Genomic DNA, 5,820 nt, shown 5'->3' with positions numbered 1-5,820 from the left:
GTCTCAGGTTACTTATGTAACCATGGTTCCCTGAGTAGGGAACGAGACACTGCATCCTCTAGGTTTCTTGCCATGCTGTGGACATAAGCTTCAGACGAAGAAGTGGATGATGTGTTCTCCCGGTGCCTATTTATACTATAGTCGCACCGGTAGTGACGTCATGGCTGGCCAACGTGTTGTTGGTGTTTTTTCAATGTATGCTTCAGACACGGGTCACGACGAGGCATTCCCCATAGCGACCCCTAGAGGACGCAGTGTCTCTTTCCCTACTGAGGGAACCATGGTTACATAAGTAACCTGAGACATTACCTGTGGTTTCAGAATTTGTAGTGGGTCAATAGGCTATATACAGAAAAAAGAGGCCAAAATGGTACCTTTTGGGGTACAACAGCTTGTCACTATCACCCTTAGAAAGGACGTCTTTTTGCCTTTTACCCCTAATAGGTAAATATTAGTACCTTATGTGTTCGAATTACTATAAGGTACTAATATGTACCTATTAGTGTCAGGGTCTGGGTAGAGGATGGAGCGAGGACTCAGTACTGCAGAAAAATGGGCTTTATTTTAAAATAAAACAAAACAAACAACAAAAACTACCCCGAGGGGGAAAAACAGGCTGGCAAGGCAGGATCTGGACACGACACGACACATCCAGGGAGAGATGAAGAAGACGAACCGACCCAGGACTGCAAACACAAGGAGAATAAATGGAGAGCAAATGAGGAGGGTAACGAGGGAGTACATGTGGGGCAAATTAACTAATAATCAGGTAACAAGATGGGAGGGGTCAAGACAATTGACATGAGCACATGGCACACCGAATCAAAGACAAAAAGCCATGTGCTCACACAAAACAAAACACAAGCACATGGCCAGCAAAACAAATCACAAGCCATGTGCTAGAACAAGAGACACGAACACGCAGCTAATGAGAAAACTCATAAGCCACGCGTTCACACAAGACACAAGAAAAGCACGCGGCTGAACACAAACCGCGTGCTTCACAAAACACAACACACGTGGACAGAAGAGCGCACGGCCGAGCGAACTCGAGACCGCACGCTCCCACAACAGACAGAACATGGAGCGCGAGTGTCCGGACCCCGACACGAAACCGAAACTCAAGACATGAGTACCGGGATCTGAACACCACGCTCCAACATGAAACAGTACACGCAGACGAGAGCGCACGGCTCGAGCACACTCGAAGCCGCACGCTCACATGAAAACAATGACATGACGCGAGTGTCAGGGCTCTGTCACAAAACTATGAATTACACTAGACCGAAGTGACAGAACCCTGACAATTAGGGGTAAAAAAAGGTACAAAGATGTTCTTTTAAGGGTACTGCTCCAGTGACAAGTTGCTGTGCCCCAAAAGGTACTATTTGGCCTCTTTTTTTCTGTGTGGCCTGGATGAGTGTGAGATTTCCTGGCCTGAAATTGCATCCCAGTCCGGCCCTGACTGTAAGGGTAGGTTTAGGGTTGAGGTAGGTGTAGACTGTAATAAAACACAATCTAATAGGTAGAAAAAAATATTTATTGTTGGTTTCCTGTAGCTGTATCCCTTCTAGCCACAACCGCGAATATAAGACATAATAACTGTATTTGCATTACTGTAAGAGTAGGTTTAGGGTTGGGGTAGGTGTAGACATTAATAAACCATAATTTTACAGGTTACTATTTTCGTTGTCAAATTGTAGCCTACTACCCACTGTTTTAATGTGAGGTAGCAAAATCTGACAGGGTAGCACAAATCGACAGAACAGGTGTCAATCGGTGCATCTCTAATCTTGGGTTATGTAGTCAATTAAACTTCAGAGCTTTTCATTTTCACTTGTGAACCTGAAAAGCTACTAATGCTATTCAAAGTCTATTTGAAGTTCTTTCAGCATTTAAACATAATTTCTGTCACAATGAAGGCTGTACAAATCTTCTTTAAAGCCCTGGTGCTGTCATAATACTGTCATAATTTATGATAACAAACCATTTTTTTCTTCTCTTTTTCTTTTGACTGGGAGAAAAAAAGAATTCATCAGCAGCTTCATTCAACAATTTTGTGGAGTGCAGTTTCTGTGTATAAAAGGCAAGTTTATAACTTAGTTTTTACACAACTTAAAAGTGGCTGACTGCATTTTCAGTACACTAATTAAAATCAAACTATATGGCAAATCACAACACAGGAAATTGTATTTGTCATGCTTAAATCAAATAAATAAAAACTGTGCCATCATTTACTTACTTTTATAAAAAGATATTTTGAAGAATGTTTCAACTGTTTTTATCCATATCATTGGGGTCCAGTGACATGATGATGATGAAATGACTATAACATTTTTAGTTTTTGGGTGAAAAAAAAAATCAGGTTTAAATTTAAAAGACAATTATTTATTTGGCTCTCAGGATGTACACTGTAAAAAAAATGTTCAAAGTTCTAAATGAAACAAAGATTTTTGCAGTTATAAGACAATACTATTTCAGTCTGTCTACTTCCAAGTTTCACATTTAATTCACTGTTTTACTTGTTTCTTTGTAATTATTTGTGAAATTTACTAGCAATTCCTGAGTGAAAATAGTTTTTAAAGGGGTCATATGATGCTTTTTTTAAAGATCATTATTTTGTGTATTTGGTGTAACATAATATGTTGACATGCTTTAATGTTCAAAAAACACATTATTTTTCAAATACTGTACATTATTGTAGGTCCTATATGCCCCACCTCTCTCAAACGCTTAGTTTTCTACAAAGTCCCTCCTTCCGACAAGCGCAGTCTTTCTCTGATTGGCCACCTGACCCATTGCATTGTGATTGGCCGAACACCGCAAGCACTCGTCGGAAATGTAACGCTCCTTACCATAATCGCGAGCTTCATCTTTCAAAATAAATGTAAAGACAGAGCCCAAAAGGGGAACAGAGTCGCGTGACAGACACAGTGATGAAGCTGGTATGTTTGCAGTACACTAGCCACGGTTAAGACAGCTGACTCCACTGTGATGTGATGTGACCCTGTCTCTCTCTCTCTCTCTCTCTCTCTCTCTCTCTCACACACACACACACACGTGCGCACACGCATTTGAACAGTCAATAGCAAATACTTAAACTAATAACAAAACAGTAGCTGATTCAGAAGCGCCAGATTGTCATAGCAAAGTCAGATTTACCTCCTCTCCTAGGTTCATGAAACGTTCGTCCATAAAACGCATTGCTGTTCTGTTGTAAGTCATCTTAAAGATTCCTAAATGCATCTACTTTCGGAAGGCCAAATAAAGTGCTTTTGCTTTCGCCTAGAAACACACAGCGTCTCCCTGACATGGCTGCTTCAACACTAACTGCGGTTACTGAAACCACGCCTTCTTTCTTTGCGTGCACATTTGGGTGGCATTATGCAAATATTTCCACATAGTGAGGTAGATATGTGGGGGCGTGTTAGAACAAGCCGTTTTAGGGGGGCGTGGCAGAGTCTTAACTTTGATAAAGAATATTTATTTGGTTTTGAGACTTTAGTCTTTGCAACTTCAGGGATCTTATGCACAATCAGCTTGTACCACTCCAAAGAGAAAGGAAAACTTGAAATCGCATCATATGACCCCTTTAAAATAAATCCTACACCATTTTTTCAATGTTTTTATGCAGTGTTTATAATGTCTGTAATGTTATTAACTCACAACAAAAAACATTAGCTCATCTCAGGCCAGTTGAATATTGAATTAACTCAATCAGTTCCAGATGAGTGGAGAACTGAAAGGGGTTTAAAAGGAGGTCAGCATAGTTTACAATAACATCCAGTGTCATTGATTTGTTCATGATTAGGTTGTGTTTATGGCTCAGCAGTACGAAGGGTCAATTTTGGCCTTGGTTGACTAAGTTTGTAAGCCACCATGAGGCTTTATAGGGTTCTCGCTGCCCCTTTCAGGTTTAGTCAATGTAAAGGAACACCCTAATGGCTGCTCTCAAATCAATGCTATCCTTAACAACAGAGCAACAAAATGAACAAAGCTCCGTCTTGACATGTTCTGATAGATCTAACTGGCATCTCTGAGCTCAGATCTATGGGTAATCCATACAGATGTGTGTGGGTGGTAAACGACACAGTGAAGAAAGACTTGAGCGTTTGCTTGCAGTCTTGTTAGTGCTGTTGAATCATTATGTTTTCCTTTTGTGCACAAGCTTTTGTCTCTCCTTCATTAAAGCTAAAATTCAGATGTTTTTCAGTATGCAGTAAAATGTAAGACTCAACTCTCTGTTCACCAAATGTACATCCAATTTCCACATATAATAACTATAACTATGTTTGATAACATTGTGAATGAATGTTGCAGTGGCAGTGAAGGCTAGAATAAAACAGCCTAGATTTCATCAGTGCAATACAGTGCTCTTGAAAAAAACACCATCGGAGCAGCTACACAGCAAAGATGTGATGAAGGGATGTGAGAATTAATTGATATTCATATTCTCTTATTCACAAAAGCCTCCATCTGACATTTATAAATGCCTCCATCCTTAGAGTGATGTAAAGATGTTGCATGAGTAATGAATATTGGTTATTTTCACTCAGTATTTGTAATGTGCCATTTTAACAACCGCCATATCAACACATTTAACACTTGTTTTTCAGAGCTAGTTTTCATCAAAGGAAACTATTGATATGATTTCTTACAGAGGCCTTTTTTCCAAGACTATTGCAAAAATTATGTGGAATTATCTTATGCTGTCTGTAAAATGACTGATTATTTTTCCATCTGACAGACATCTTGACAATCTGATTAACTACTGTATACCCAAAGTTGAATTACATGAAGTGAAAAGTCTTGAAATTGCTTTAGAGGTCTGATGAATCATATTTAATTAGTATATGAATGCTGCATATTTGCATAGCTTTTATGTGCCTATTTTAAGGACAGTCAGGGAAACTAAACTGTACTTCTTGAAAATAAGCTATGGTTTCCAATAGCAGACTAGAAACTGAATGTCTTGATTAATCTTGATGCAAAATCCAATGTGTCAATCAAAATCCAAGATGAATTAAACTGTACTTCACAAAAATAAGATATTGTTTCGAATAGACTAACTGAATACCTTGATTAATCTGGATGCAAAATCCAATGTGTCAATCAAAATCCAAGATGAATTAAACTGTACTTCACAAAAATAAGATATTGTTTCGAATAGACTAACTGAATACCTTGATTAATCTGGATGCAGCAAAAATTCATTCAGAGATGAAATGCACAGCTCAGATAGATCAAATATGTTCTTCCTTTAGGTGTCTAATAAATTACTTCATAATTGTCTCTGTATGCAAATTTTTTTCACAATACAAAACAATAGGCATTTAAATGTAATGACCCTCAACGCTGCACTAGATTCAGTAATCTAGCTCTAGTGGGAAGAAGCATGACACTGAACTGAATGTGCAAATTACTGTTCTCATTAAAGGGGTCATATGATGCTTGCAGTACACAAGCCACGGTTAAGACAGCTGACTCCACTGTGACGTGACCCTGTCTCGCTCTCTCGCGCTCTCTCTCTCTCACACGCGTGCGCGCACACACACACACACACTTACTTAAGCTAATAACAAAACAGTAGCTGATTCAGAAGCGCCAGATTGTCATAGCAAAGTCAGAATGACCTCCTCTCCTAGGTTCACGAAACGGTCATCCATAAAATGCATTGCTGTTCTGTTGTAAGTAATCTTAAAGGTTCCTAAATGCATCTACTTCCGGAAGGCCAAATAAAGTGCTTTTGCTTTCGCCTAGAAACACACAGCGTCTCCCTGACATGGCTGCTTCAACACTAACTGCGGTTACTGAAACCAT

The sequence above is a fragment of the Sinocyclocheilus grahami genome, unplaced genomic scaffold (assembly GCF_001515645.1).
Source record: "Sinocyclocheilus grahami isolate Dianchi unplaced genomic scaffold, SAMN03320097.WGS_v1.1 scaffold506.1, whole genome shotgun sequence".
In the NCBI taxonomy this organism is placed as follows: Eukaryota; Metazoa; Chordata; class Actinopteri; order Cypriniformes; family Cyprinidae; genus Sinocyclocheilus; species Sinocyclocheilus grahami.
This window is presented reverse-complemented; position numbering follows the sequence as displayed.